This window comes from Belonocnema kinseyi, chromosome 6 (assembly GCF_010883055.1).
Source record: "Belonocnema kinseyi isolate 2016_QV_RU_SX_M_011 chromosome 6, B_treatae_v1, whole genome shotgun sequence".
Lineage (NCBI taxonomy): Eukaryota > Metazoa > Arthropoda > Insecta > Hymenoptera > Cynipidae > Belonocnema > Belonocnema kinseyi.
In genome coordinates this window covers 25,377,338-25,393,506 of record NC_046662.1, presented here as the reverse complement: position 1 = coordinate 25,393,506, position 16,169 = coordinate 25,377,338, and the positions used below count along the sequence as shown (strand labels likewise).

Sequence of the window (16,169 nt, the reverse complement as noted above, 5' to 3'; positions counted from 1 at the left end):
CTAACCAAAAAGATAAACTTTTTACCAAAAAAAAAAAAAAAAAAAAAAAAAAAAAAAACAACAAAGCTCTAACAAAATTGATGAATTTTTAACCAGAAAGATAAATTTTCTACCCAAAAAAAAAATTTTAATATAAAAGATAAATCTTTACTCCAAAAACCGAATTTTTAACCAAATAGTTGAATTTCTGACCATAAAGATAAATCTCCAAAGAAGAAGATTCTTTTCTCTAAAAGACAAATTTTCGACAAAATAAATTTTCAGTTAATGATTAATGATTAGTCACAAAATACATTCATTTTCAAACAAATGGTTAACTTTGCATCTAAAAAATATAACTTTTAAACCAAAAACTAAATAGACTAAGGAGATTAATTTTTTACAAAAAAAAAGACGAATTTTCAAGCAAAAAGATTAATTTTCAACCATAAACATTAATTTTCTACAAAATACTCGAATTTTTAAACAATAGTTGAATTTTCAACTAAAAAAAGATTAACTTTCAAACAAAAATGGAACATTTGAATTTTTAGTTATGGAAATTATTTTCAAACATTAAACAAAGTATTTCCAACAAAATAGTTCAATTTTTAACAAACAAACAAAAAATAATTTTTATCAAAAAAATGGATTTTTCAGGAACTAGTTGAATTTTCAACTAAAGAGAGAATTTTTTAATCAAGAATATTTATGATTTACAAAAAAAAAACGCATTTTACACTAAATACGCATAAGATTTTCCACAAAATAGTTTAAATTTCAAAATGTAAATTGTAAATCAAACATACAATAGTTAAACAGTCAGTTAAAAAATGTTTTCAAACAAAAAAGGCGAATTTTCCACAAAATAAACCATTTTTCAACGAAAGAAATACATTTTTGATAAAAATTATGTACCTTTCACCCGAGAAAATTATTTTTTAACTGCGAACCTTAATCTTTTACCACAAAAATTAACCTTGGACAAAATACATTAATTTTTATCCAAATAATTAAACTTTCAACTAGAAAAGATCACTTTTCAACAAAATGCCGAATACTTAAATTAACATTTAAAAAAATTACTTTTCAATCAAACAAAGAACAAGTTTTCAAAAAAGTATTGTAACCAAGAAGATTAATTTTCTACCAAAAAGCACTAAATTTAACAAAATACAAGAATGATAAAAAAGCTATATTTTGGGTTCTAATCGTGTACACAACCACGAATTTTTGCGAACCTTCCGTGAAATTTTTCAATTCAAACATTATTTTTTAAATAAAAAAAAAAAACAAATTTTAACAAAATAGATTTCCCTAACAAGATGAATTTTCTTCTAAAAAAGACGTATTTTAATAAAAATACCTTAATTTTCAACTAAAAAAAGCAGCTTTTAAACACAAAATGGAATAGTCTTTTAAAAAATATTTTTATTTTCATATATTGCATACAGTTTGGACATGTTTCTATATTATGTTAGCCTCTTCCTCATTTTATTCTTAAAAATAGTAAATTTATTGTAAAATTTTGTTCAAAAATCGCGCGCTTGTCATCACTTCTGGTTGCAGTTTAATCGTAGCCAATCAAAACAGTGGGAAGTTGTGGCAGAACTCTACCTAGAGAATCTCTACTCTTTCCCAATGCGTGTCAACGACGAAAAAAAAATATAAAAAAAAAAGAAATAAGAAGAGCCACATTTCGCGGTAATTGTTGCAGCAAATCTCGCGGAGATCCGTGGACGAAGATGGACAGAAGGACGGAGAAGGCGGGATAGAAATGAAAAGAGAGGGCCGAACGGGAGGAGAAAAAGAGAGAGGGAGAAAGAGCGAGACTGGACTAGTGATAAGTGGGATGGGGGCGTGGGTGGTGGGTGAGTAGTGGGGCGAAATGCGGCGCCCCATCCCGGAGTGGGGATGGGTCAGGGTCGCGAGAGGAAGAGGGGGTAAGGAGAACTGGCAACAGAACGACTGGAAGGGGTGGATCGGTGGTGGGGATATGAGTAGCGGAGCCGTCAGTGCGCCACGTGCTGCCGATGTGGAAGGATGTACGTTTTCTCTAATCCTTCAACTCTCCCGCGGGACATCCCGGTATTTTCTCGCGTTTGACAAGTTTTCTCAGTGACACAAGTGCCAGTCTTTAATCTCACCCAATCAATATTAGTTCCCTTTATCAAATAAAGTCGATTCGAAAGATCGAGAAAACTTGCTTCGAAAATATTCGTCACGGGAGTGCTAAAACAAGTGGATTGAGATCAGTTTGGTGGATTGGGAAAAATGTGATATGGTGCCACTTTGGTGGGAAGTGGATTTCGAAAGGATCTCGGTGATTCGTGGTCATTCCGCTCTTGACAGTCTTGACAGTGTCCTTTATCAGCGAAAGCTGAAGGATTATTCTTCTTGGAACCACTACTTGTGGTGAGTGAATTTAAAGTTTTGTGAATAACTTGGAGGAAATGCACAATTTTTTTTTACGGTTTGAATAATGCATTTCCGGGAGAGATAGCAGTTGCGAGGTCAATGGTTTCTGAGTTCAATACCTGTAACTTGGAGTGCGTTATCGATGTAGATAAGGTGTAATTGACGTTACATGTGCAAGGGATTTGAAGTGGTAATGAATTTTTATCATAGGTGTGAGCAATGTTGTACTTGATCGGAAATCTATGAAGTTTAATTCCATCACAATCTTTTCGGTATTAGCGAAAATTAAATCAAGAATTGACAACTGTCATTTCTTATTGGAGTTAAAGATAGAGGAAAGGCAGTACTTGTAGACAAGGTCAATTTGAACATGTCAAATCAAGTATGAAGTTTTGTTAATTGAAATGTGTTTTTTGGACTCCAAAGGAACATGCTTAACCAGTAAACAGAAGTTTATACTTGATTAAATATGCTTAAATTAACTTTTGTTTTTGTTTTATCCAATCAAAATTATTTGGGTACAGTAAAGATTAAACTAAAAGTTGACAATTGCAGCTTGTTATCAGCATTGAGGATAGAAGAAAGTTGGGTTGTTTGAAACAGAAGTACGTTTTGCACGAATTGAATTTCAAGAAATTAAATCAAGCATGCACTTTTCCTAATTCAAAGATTTTTCTTCAGATTCCAAAGAAATTTCTTAAGAAGGAAAGAAAAGTTTTTACTTGATTTAATATGTGTAAATTGATTTTTTTCTGTTTTATACAATCAAAATCTTTTGGGTGTAGTGAAAATTAAATTAAAAATTTGACAACTCTCACTTGTTATTAAATCAAGTATAAATTTTGCTGAACCAGCAAAAAAGTTTATACTTGATTCAAGTGTCACTTGATAAAACTCGTTGTCGAAATTCGAATTTGATGAAAGGCGGGAATGAGCAGAAGACATACGGCTGTTGAATTGGTCCTGACAGTGAAGAGATGCACATCCACTATTAGGAGTCTGTTCACTATCTGTCTGCATTCACTCTCTTTTTTTTTTGTTCCCGGCGAATCGAGGCGATTTTTTTTTGCCAGTTCGGGGAAGCGCATGTACAATGGGTATTGTTGCAAAAGTGGATGAATGGTCCCATGCCTTTAATCAGACATTTTTTCTTTTTTTTTCTCTGATTTCGACGAGCGTATCTCTAAAACACGCGAGTGTGGCCGCGAGGAATTGTGTAAACAAAAGTGCGACTGTCAGCAGGTGGCCGAATCATGCCAAGTGTGCGTGACCGTGTTTAGTTATGCGATCAAAGGGGCATTTAAAAAAGTGCCTTGTCGACGGAAGTGCATCTGTGACATGTTGGGCGCAAAGAATCAACTCAGTTTTTTATCCTGGCAGATAGACAAATTTTACGGACTTGAAATAAAAGTGACGAAAGTCTGGAAGTTTTCTGTGAGAGAAGTTGAAAGACCATTAAAAAAGACGATACTTCAATTATTATAGATAGTAAAAAAATGTCACATGCGATTACTTTCAAATTGATAGACATCGGCAAATAGTGTTGATAAGTTGAAAAATTAGATAACATCATATTAAGTTACAAAGTGCAATAAAAAAAGAAGATAAAAAGGTTTTAGATGGACGAAAATAAATTTCAAAAGTTCAATGCAATAAGTTCGTCCTACAAGGGTAATAAGATTCAGAGGAAGCATAAATGGAATAAAAAGTTTGCTAGGGCATGCTGTCAGATTACTAAAATTCGATAAATAATATTAATGAATACATTTTTTTCATTACTTTTTATAATACTGCAATTGTACATGTTCCCTAAGTAATATATCTGCAATAATAATATTTATTACGAGATTACAAAAATTTATTGGAAATGCACATTTGGCCTGTCCTTATAGAAGACATGGAAAATTAGTATTGAGAAATGTTAATATATTCATTACGAGCTTAATTTTGATGACAGCGATAGAAAATAATCATTGATTAGAAATCTGATTTTTGTTTGATAGAAATTTAGACAAGTGTAAAATCCGTGTCCATTAATTAAAACAAAAAAGTGATTTTTCTTTTAGTGTGAAACTGTGAACAAAATTAGGACGAAGTAATTATCATTTTATTCTTGATTTTGCTGTAGATATAAAAATTGTTGAAACTTGTCCTACACCGTGGAAAAAGTGCTTTGACGTTTGAATGAATGACATTGGGATTTAATTCCTACTATTATCGATATCGTACATTGAATGAACAAGACTGGATGCACAAAAGAAGCTTTCAGTTATGAACGACTGCACAAACTTCCAGACCATTAAATGATTAATCGAATAAAATATGATAAATCAATTTTTTGAAGAAAAAAAAACTTACGCGTGGTTTTAGCATTTTTAAAATGCGAGGAATATTATTTAAAACCAGATAGATGATTTCCTCCATTCTCCACATGATAACTATTGGAATTTTTCTTCCATGTTGTATTTGAGTTACAGCATTTTTCTAATTATTGAGGAATCATCTCGAATAAATTTATCATGCTTGCAACATTAAATTCGACTTTGTAAGATTGCAAAAAATTACAACCGAAGATAATTCCTGATTTAAGTTATTTTCAAAGAAACAATTTAATTTTTTATGTCAGAAATAAACCTACTTGCGATCTATATGACAATATGTGAACCATCTTACCAAAAGTTCTTCTAAAAATTTGCATACGTCAAAGACTTTTTCTTCTCAGTGCCTATGTTTATAAAAAATAAATTACAGCGCTGAGAATGCAAAGCCTCTCAGTGATCGATCGATGAGCTTCTGTTTATTTTCCTTCACTTGGCTTCTCAAAACTCAATCTATTCTCGAGTGTTTAGATTTTTTTGTTGAGATGAAGTCATCAAGAGTTCCGAAAGATACATAATTTTAGTTCTGGTATAAAAACTTATTCCTCAGAAATAGTGAATTAGTTTTATAATTATTTATTTTAATTTTATGGTGAAGAGAGAGTTTTGATTAATGGTATAGGTCAGTTATTCTTCCCGGTAGAATTGGGTGGCCTGGCTCAAAAATAATTGTCATCGTCTGTATTATGTTCCGGGTGTGCCAATAATATAACACAGTTAGAATTGTGCTCACAAGTGCGATCTCGAATACAACACGGCAGCAGTTTGCAGTTCTATCAGAGAGTTCTGCAATCGATCATGTTTCCATCCACAATGCTTTGTACCTGTGATCACTTCTTGGCGGTTTGTCAGTTGGTCTCTATCTCTGTTCCTCGATTTTCCTCGTGTCATTTCTCTTTATTGAGTGCCAGTTTGGTACTGAGTACCCAACCCGATGTTAATTTTGCAATCAAAAGAGAACTTATGTAAATCATCTTAATTATTTACAAATAAACTGGAAAATAACAGGGAATGTTGTTTACCGAGAAGAAACGGAGAAGTGAATGTGATCCAGTGACAGGGAATTTTCTCGCGAATGTTATAACCATTATGCGAATTAAAAGTAGTTTCCTGTATTTTATTACTTCAATTCTGATTTGGAAGAGGAGATTTCTGTAAAGAATTATAATCATTAGTTTGGTATTAGTTAGTTTTATTCAATCTTGAAAACAACAGTGAAGAAGAAATGAAAACTTTTAAAAAAACATGGACCATCATCTTCTACACTTAGAACCATGAGGTAGGCCGAAACAAGTGAACAAGTTCAGATCTTGAAACTCCTTTTTAATTGGTCGAAAAAATCAACAATTGACCAGGAGCAAACTGGGAATTTAAAATCATCGATTGGGTAGATACTCTGATAAGGTTTCTCTTTCTTTTGTCGTTTAAAAATTTTGAATGAGGACCATGTGGTATAAAATACAGAAAAGAAGCCAGCTCACGATGAATTGAGGATGACGAGGGATAATAAATTATTGTTTTTCTCCCGTCCCATTTTCCCTCCCAATACCTGTTCAGTGTCTCTCGCGTCAAATACTGTCGCGTATATGTGTTTTCGTGACTTTTTCGACTCGTCTCGAGTTCTATACCGTATATGTACTCGATGACGCAGTCTGTGTATTTCAAACCGAATGATTGATAAACCAACGTGGGAGTATACAAAAGATATATGTGTATACTTCTATACAGTTATTGTCGCTTCGGGGTATCCGATGATTTCTGGCAAAATCATAACTATATGACAAATGCTACGTTCCATTTTGATATTTATAATCCAATGTTTAATCCTGTCGTTTATACCTTTCCCCGAAAAATTTACGATTTATGAACAAAAAATTCCTCAGATTTTTTGTTTTCGTTAGTTGATTTATAAATTTGGTATGAAAAGGTTTAGATGAGTCTCGGTTGTATGTTTTTGATTTGTGGTGAAATATTTTGAAAATTGAAATCGTTTCAAGTAGTTAATATTGATAATAATAGCATGCGATTTTTCATGAATGACTGTCGTACCGCTTGGACTCGCGCCATTATAGTGACACTATTTGATCACTTTTTTAATCATGACACAATTTTGTTTCTATTTTCAAAAAAAATGATACTAATGGGTTAGGTTTTTCTATAAACACTAAAACGATAATTTGGGCCAACTTTCTAACTTGTAAAAGATGTACGTACTAATTTTTTATTAATTGGTATTGCTATTTTATTAGTGGGCACAAAGATTCCATTAGTTGCAGTAACTATTAAATTAGTTTTAACAACTAATTAAATGGTTGTCTTTACTAAAAAAGACAGCAGTGCCATATCTTCCGAACTAAATGCAAACTAACTGATACTAAATACAAATTAAATGCTACTAAATAAAAACTGACACTTTCTCCAATTGCATTTGTCGTGAATTTAATCTTCGTTGAAATGGAAGATTTTTCTCGAAGAGAAGAATTGGCCTTAGTTTACAAATACATCTATTGGTTCCATTTGGAGGAGTTTTCTGCATAAACATTCGTCACTAAGTCCGCTTACGAAATATCAGTGAACTCAGAAATCGCATACATTCTTGATGTGACTCATATCCGTTGTGATTGCGATTCCGAGCAGGGATCACAGCGGGATCAGTCGTCGAAAGAGTGCCTTAAGTGCGCGATTCTGCAGTCTTTGCATTATCTTCAACCCACTACGTTTTCGATTATACAGATCGTACATATTCTCGTTTGAAATTCAAATATTTCTGAAGTTTCGAGAGAAAACTTTAAAATGCGTTATAAATAAATAGAGGTAGGGTTGACCGAGTCAAAAGTGTCTGCAAATCACATTGCCATTACTTAACTAGTTTGAGTATTCTTTGCATTAGATAAATCTATTCTATCATCAAATTTATTTTATGAATACAAATCTGGAACAACGAATTTGGAGAAAAAATTGTGTAGATAACAGTTTTGTTATCAAGATTAGGGATGATTCCCTGATCGGAATATATAAGGTTTGAAAAATAATTGGAAACACTTATAGCATGCAGATTTGCCATTCTGATTAATAAAACATTCAATTACTTAATCATGCAAAATTTAACCTCATACAAGTCAAAAATTTACTAAATTTAGAAGACAGTTGAGGCTTCTTTATCAACATTGTTTTTTCTTGCTCCATACGTTCATAGTTTATATTTTTTTGCCCTTCTAAGATTGTAAGATAATTTAATTATGAAATCTCCTTACTTCGTACCAGACGAATACCATTTGAATGAAATTGGAACATGTTATCAAGTATGAAATATAGTATAAATGACGAATGTAATTCATGCGATGACATTGCTATCACTAAAATGAATGTTCCAGCCTTTTGATAAGTAATAATTTCCACACTTTTTCATTAATTATCAGCATCAGGACCTAAAAAGTTTTTCTATAAACCTCGTACTCGTTTCCCCTAAATTAGTCCGTGTAATTTATAATTCATTTCTGTAATTTAACTTGATAATAGTTTTAATTGACGCCTGCCACTGTCCTATCATCATGTGACTCGTTTCTTCTTGTTTGTAGAATATATCCATGTTTCTCTGATGGGAAATAAGAAAACAAGAACTCGGATGATAAGAGCGAGCACAGGACACGCGAAGGATCGAGACATGCGTCATTTTTCTGCCAGTTAAAAATGTTCACCTGTCCATCCATCCAGTATGAAATAGACGTGAAATGTCACGTTCTGGGACAAGTCGTTCCATTTCTATATTTTCTGCACTCTCAGGTGTTTGATAATAATACTAGTTTTTATGTGAGAGGACAAACAATTGTTGCAACTTTACTGAACTGTGCGGGACTTTAGGATTGGTCACAAATTCAGTAAATTTAAACAATTCAGACAATAATGTTAGATAAGGAATGTAGAAAAGGGGGAATTCAGATGAATTTAAAGAAGATTCATTTGATGATAGAGGATGGTTTTGAATTGGCTGGCAATAACAGAAAGGCGTGCGCGGTAGCCTCTCGCCGAAGGCCCTAATATCGATCTCATCCATAATTAAATACCAACTCGGCAAAGCATCACAAAGAGAGCTTACTTCAGCTTTGATCTGCTGACAGACGGGTCCCGTCATCGCAGACTTCAATAGGTGGGCGCGGTGGTTTGAATCGCGAGGGTGGTGGTGAGCGTATCGGCGTCTTTTGCGTATGTATATTTGTGTATTATTGACTCCCCACACTATAGAAACATTTGTGTGGGTGCGTAGACAGATCAGGGGTATTGCGAATGCCTATACACGTACAATTGGACATGTCTCTCCACGCGCACTTCTGCAGACTCGTATTAGGTACAAACAGGCGTCATACTCTTTTGCATTTCACATTACCCATCTCCATTGCCCATGGGCTGCTGCTAACGAAGGCTTCGGGGTCCTTCGATTTGCAGAGAACTCAAAGTTAAAACCTGTTTGCTGCTTTATTACCGATACAGAGATGTCAATGTGCAGATAAGAATGCACCGAGCCGTTACTCTTTTACCGAAAACAATGGTAGTGCATTGTTCATTCCTCAGTTTGTGCTTGGATGTTCCATCCTTAGAAATCCCTTTTCTGACTGCTCCAGAAAAAACCTTTTTGGATGAAAAAACGATTAGTATCCTAGAGATTTTGAGTTCGTATCAAGGAATGACATGCTTTACAATATCCTTCGATTGTGTAGCATCTTTTGATTTGGTTTACTCAAGGTGGCACCTTTCCATTTTTTTTCGTGATCTAACTTTGTCATTTGGACAAATACTAAATAATATCCTCCGATTTGCAGAGAAATTAAATTTAAAACATGCTTGCTGCTTTATTACCCATACAGAGATGTCCATATGCAGATAAGAATGCACCGAGTCTTTGCTCTTTTTCTGAAAACAGTGGTTGTAAATTGTTCATTCATCCTATTTTCCTTGGATGCTGCAGCCTTGGTAAACCCTTTTCCAATTGCTCAAGAAAAAAACATTTTTTGATATAAAAACGATTAGTATTCTTTGATTTTGAGTTCGTCTCGAGGAGTACAATGCTTCACAATATCATTTGATTGGCAGATAATTCATACTTGAAACATTTATTATGCTTATTTGCCAATGAACAGATGTCAACATGTAGATCCATTTGTCTAGTTGATAAGCTTCCCTCTTGGAGGACCAACTAAAAAGGACCTAAATCATCGAGACAAAATGAAAAGATACTAACCTATAGAGCCGTTACTCTTTTTCCTAAAATTAATGGCTTTGACAAAAATAAACAACTTTTCGCATATAAGAAGAATTATTTTCCTTTGATTTTATGTGTGTTTCAAGGATTAAAATGCTTAACAATATCTTCCGATTTGCAGAGAACTTAAACTTAAAACATGCTTGATGGTTTATTACCAATACAGAGATGTCAATGTGCAGTTAAGAATGTTTGGTGCATTATTAAGGCTTGGTGTCTTTAGTCTTTTTCCGAAAATCCTTAACCTAAGACAGAGTGAAACATTGGTATTTTCAAGAAGACAAATAAAAATTGATGCTCAAAGAAAAGGAATTTTTACTCCACCTTTATCATTGATAGCAATAGCAATCTCTTGGAAACACTTTAGCTCAAAACTAATTTCTTCTGACTTAAATCAGCATCTTCAAATTAAATTGTTGTTTAAGATCGGTAAACATTGATAAAGCTAACTACTACATACGTTCACATTTTTTTCCACCAAACGGGAAATTATTTCTCTGTGTGGTAATAATCTTTAATAACGGATTGCTGATGTGAATACTAATGACATAATGGAAAGTGCCGTCGGTTAGAAAAGTGAGCAAACGAACGAAAAATGTGCAATCTTGGCTACTGATTCGTAAATCGTATTAGTGTGTGAAAAAAAGAAATTTTATCTTTTTTAATCGAAGGAATTTAAAAATTCTGAAGAAATCTTGATGAAAGTACGACAGCTTCTTATTTACTTTATTTATCTTTTATTAATGTATAATCATTTAATTCCAGAGAAAAGCTACTATAGAAATCAGCCGAGGAAGGTCTCGTGAAAAAATGATGAACTCTGACTTATGCCCAACAGGTGTGAAGGAAGCTAGTTGCGAATTTTTCATACACTCAGAGTTTCAAAGTGATTTTAAAAGCTTTTAACTATGGTGGGATTGCAACATTTTTTATCATTTTAATCATTAGAACAAACTCAAAATCTAAATTTTCAACCTGAAAGATGAATTTGTAACCAAATGCTTGAATTTTCAAATAAACGTTGCTGACGCAATAACATAGTTTTTCAAAGGCCACTTATTTAACAAATCAATCTCACTTTTTTTTATCGCCATACGATAATTATCAGTTTAGATTTAAGTTTTAAATTAAAACTGCCGATCGCATTCTTTCGAGGCCTGTTCACCCAATTCCTAGTAAATGTATGTATATAATAACGTCTATGTGAAAGAAATAAACGACCTCGTCTCGTCGAAAAAAATCCGTCAGTGAATCGCAAGTTTCCAACGAACATCGATAAATTCCGATGTTCACCGAATCTCGAGGATAGTGTCAATATTTTTGCTAGTCACATGAACATAAAAAGTCCAAAGTTCGATTTCGGCAAATATTTTCAGAGTGAGTAACTTTCTAAAAAGTAACTTTTTCTGTTCGAAAAAAAAATTTAAGCAATTCTGGTAACACAATTAAAAAATTGTTTCTTCAAACAAATAAAAAAATCGATAAATTTAGTGGAACGTCTCTGGTCTGCATGCACTGGTATCAATTAAGCAATTATATTTTTATTTCTAGTGCCCCCTTTTTTGAATAAAAAAAATTATCGCTTAGAAGCCACCAAAGCTTCGAATAAAGTTAATGATTACCTGCAGATATAAACAACGAGATTATTACCGAGGTTAAACACACGATGATTGGCTGTAAACTCTGAAGGTGTGTGTGACCAAAACTGCCGCAAGTGTAAATATCTGTTCGTGTTAGTGTGTTTACACTTCACACACAAATACAGTTTGTTCGGGAATATGTACTGTGAACTTGACGATTTGAACTCAAGTACTCGCGAATCACCAAAAGGAGTTAACGACCGTAAGTCGGCCGTTTTGTGCGGATTATAATTAAGTACCGCAAGCTCTACAGGTATACTCTTGTGCTTTTGTTGCACTCAGGAATGAACAAATTCATTTGCCGGCTCGATTAACCCCGATGAACGACCAGCACCATTAATTTTCACTTAAAAGCACAGTAAATTCTTGATGTTCGCCTCCGCACCTGACAGTCGATGCCTTTTGACGCGCTTCGACTGCCTCTACCAAACGCTTCCAAAGTGAGCTCAACCGCCTCTGTTCAGTTCTAGGTGACAGGCTTGAAAGTACTCTTCTGAATTTTGTCAATTTTTGTACAATTTTTTTTTCAAAACTCACTGCTGGTCAAAGGAAACCTGAAAATTTAGGGGATTTTTGTATTCTAATTTAAACTTTGCTTAATACCAAATCGTTGAATATTTTGGTTTAATTACTGTCAAACTCGGAAATTCCTACCTGCGGCGCAGCATCTATTTTTTGGAAGAGATATATCTGAGGGCGTTATATCCGAGTTTGACTGTATTTTCACACAAATTTGAAATGAGAAAGCTAAAAGTTTTCTCTGATTTACGCAGCACTTCGGAAGATCGGCAAGTTTTTCTGTAGTTTTTTTTGTCCTCCAAAAATTCCAACATTGCAGCAAAAAAAAAAACATCATTTGCAGTTTCCATATTCGATTGATCATTTTTTTACGCGGAAGAAAAAAGAAATGGATGCATTCATAAATATGAAAAAAAAAGGATTAGTTCTCTGATTTGAAGCGCTCGCGGCATGATGCCTCTGTTCCTATTGCCTCTCTTAAACTATCTTTCTCTCTCATTCGCTACTCCCCCGCCTCCCACTCTCGCGCTTTGTGCAAGCGCGTATTCATTTCGCTCGATTTCCATTTCACGCACCGATAGCACGCGCGGTACTCGACGGATGAGCAGGAAAAGTTATCGTCCGCTTTGAATTATCAATGAGCGTATTTCTTGATGTGATTTTTCACGTTTGACCGCGTCGACAGAGTTGTTGGTGAAAATCATTTTCCATTTTCAACTGCTCCAAACTCGTATTGCTCTAAACAATGTTTTATTTTTGCATTTGCAAATCTGGATACCTAATAAATTGGTACAACTCATCCTTTCCAGTTGCGCCACCCCAAAGCGATTTCTGACAATTTGTGTAATAACCCTTTCCAAGTTCTTTTTAAAAAATCCCGTGGATCAAATGATTGTTTTTTTTTCTTTTCACATTACTTCCCTCTTTACAGGAACCCCCTAAATGGTTCATAATTATTCTTTGAACACCCTCTCCCCGTTTTAAATTCTGTTCAAAAGATAAGTAAAAATTTTATCATGCATCTTCCTTTTTACAAACAAACAACTAAAGCGATTGGTAATAATTATTTTCAAAGTCAACTGTCCGCTTGAATCTAGCTTTAAGTTTAAAACCGGACTTGATTTTAGTTTCAACAAAAACTATTATCTTTTCTGTATCCAGATATCAATATGAAATTTTTAGATTAGCAGGGTGGCATCCTGACCGGAAACTACCGGAATATTACCGGGAATTGAATTACAAAACCGGAAATTTACTTCTGATCATAGCAAACTTCAAGTTCTCATTATTTTAATAATTTTGGGTTATTTACCAAAGTGATTTCTAATTTATCTACAGTTGTGGGTCATCTGAGTGAAAATAATTATCGTTTTTATTTTCGCACAAGGGAATTTCGTTAAAGAAATATAATTTCACTCGGAACAGAGAATTTTCGACATGGAAAGGGAATTTTTTAAATAAATGAATACTGGGATTTAGAACAAAGGAGTTGAAAAACTCTGATACAAGTCTAAATTGGTCACAACTTAAAAGGTCCTTCTTCCAAATTTTTAAAAAAGAAATTACTTCAAGCAGTTTTTAGAGTAAATGTATTATTTCAAAGAGGAAATATTTCTGAATAATATGATTTTTTTATATTTTTTGTTTGGATTTTTAAACTAAAAATTAAACTATTCCAGTCGAAATTTGAACTATTTTTCTAAAAATTCGTTTTATGGTTTTGGCTAAGAATTAAACTTTTAAAGAAAAATTTAACTAATCTATTTTTGGTTAAAATTTTATCTTTTTTGGATGAAAATTCAACTATTTGGTGGAAAATTGATATTTTTTATTTAAAAATCAAATTATTTTTTTAAAATTCAAATAATTTGTTGAAAAATCGTCTTTTTTGTAGAAGAATAATCTTATTGGTTACAAATACACCTTTTTGGTAGGTATAAAATTCAATTATTCCAGTTGTAAATTCATCATTTTAGTTGAAAATTTATCAGTTTGGTTAAAAGATCATTCTTTCAACTGAAAATTTAAACGTTTTACTTTCATAGAAACTTATTTCTCGTTAAAAAATTCATATTTTGACAGTTAAAAGTCAACTGAAATCTTTTTTGACAGAAAATTCAAAATTTTTTTTAAATTGACCTATTAGATCAATTTGTTAAAAAATAATTTTTGTGTGTTAAACGTGTATATTTTTAGTTGAAAATTCATATCTTTCATTGAAAGTTGAACTATTTTGTCGAAAATTAATCTTGTTTACCAAAAAATTCATGTAATTGTGCAAAAGTTAAGCTCCATTGTTAAAAATTAATTTTTTTGATTGAAGGCTTATTTTGGTTAAAAATTTCCACTTTTTAAGATTGATCTTTTTTAGTCCAAAATTCTTCTTTTTTTTTGTGAAAAAATTATTTTCATTGTTTGAAGTTTCCTTTTTGTTCGGTAAAAATGCATCACTTTCGTGGAAAAAAATTTTTTTGTTGAAAAGTCATATTTTTTGTTTGAAAATTCAATTTTTGGTAGAGAATTCGTTTTTTGGCTTCACTGGTTCAACAATTTCGATAAACTTGTATTTATATCTTACGTGCGAAATATTTATTTGTCGAAAAGTTCTCTTTTAGGTCTTAAGATTCTTTTTTTTTTCGTATAAATTTAATCTTTTTTTACTGAAATATGAACTATGTAACTGTTTTGTTGCGAATTTATCTTTTTAGGTTGAAAATGCAACTATTATGCTGAAAATTTAATTCTTTTGTTGAAAATTCGAGTATTTTTTAAAAAATCCATCTTTTATAGTATAAAATAAATTTTTGTTTAAAATAAATGAATAAATCTGAAATTTATACTAAAAATTACGTACGTAATGAGGGAAGGGGGGTAGAAATATTTTTATACGGTTTGTTACGTAATTTAAGTATATATATTTCACGTTTTTATTCTAAAGCTTACTTTTTTAATTTGACCAATTTTTAATTTCTGTTTTTTGAAGACTCAAACATTTGAAAATTAACAGCGTTTGCAGTTGACAGTTTTAGTGAAAAGCCTTTTTAATTTTATCAACTGTAAATATGAATAAATAATTTTTTAATGAATCTCTACTTAACTATTAAAAAGTGAACAATAATTGATTTGAGAAAATGATTTTAAATCTGTTTAAAATTTAAGAATTTCCAGATTTTAACGAACAATGTTTAATTTCGATGTATAAATAACAATTGAACACTTATCATGTGTAGACAAAATTTGAGTAATTTTAGGAGATATTTAGAAGTTTTGAAAAGATTCGAAATTATCATGCAATTTTGACAAGTTTCTTTAAAGTCTTCCAGATTTTTTCTGCCAATTTTTAAAATATTTTAAATTTAAAATAATTGAAAACAACTTCTAGATTTTTCAAAAAAATGAAATAAAATTTTGAAAATTTTAAAGTTCATTGATCGATTTTTTAATTTATAGCGTTGCAAATAATAATGTGGATTTATATTTCGAATATATTGCTAATAATATGTGGATTTATAATTCGAATAAAAAAAAGTTTCAATGTTAAAAATTCAAAATTCAACAGTCCCTCTTTGTGAACCGGGAAAAAATCGGGAATTTATTTCTTTAAATAAAACGACCACCCTGATCAAATCATGAACAAAGTTGAAACCTTAGTTTCTTCAGTATGCGCATGCGCATCAAAATATAATAGTAATCGTCTGTATTGTTGTCTCTAACGACCTAATTTTGCCCATTTAGTGTGTTTAACAATAATTGACGAATGTTAAGTGGCTTATGCGGAACATGAAGCCTGGATTGCAACCTAGCAAATGTCCTTGGTCCAGCAAATCCCTGAGCGAAGTGGCTTAGCAATGCGACGTAAATTCGTTGGTAGGGTGATAATCATAACAATAATAGCAATAATCCCGGGTAGCAAAACGCAAACGTTGTGGGTGGCACAAGTATCGCGATGCGGACGTGCGTTCAGATTCCTGCGGGGGG

At 32.4% G+C, this 16,169-nt stretch overlaps 1 protein-coding gene across 1 annotated transcript in view; it reads left to right on the top strand.

Annotated features, from left to right (window-relative positions):
- The first annotated feature begins 1,966 nt into the window (after positions 1-1,966).
- Positions 1,967-16,169, top strand: part of LOC117175247 (protein tiptop) — a 127,869-nt gene continuing 113,666 nt past the window's right edge. Inside the window, exon 1 of the mRNA XM_033364934.1 lies at positions 1,967-2,394. The gene's annotated coding sequence lies outside the window, so the exon portion shown is untranslated. The remainder of the gene's footprint in view (positions 2,395-16,169) is intronic.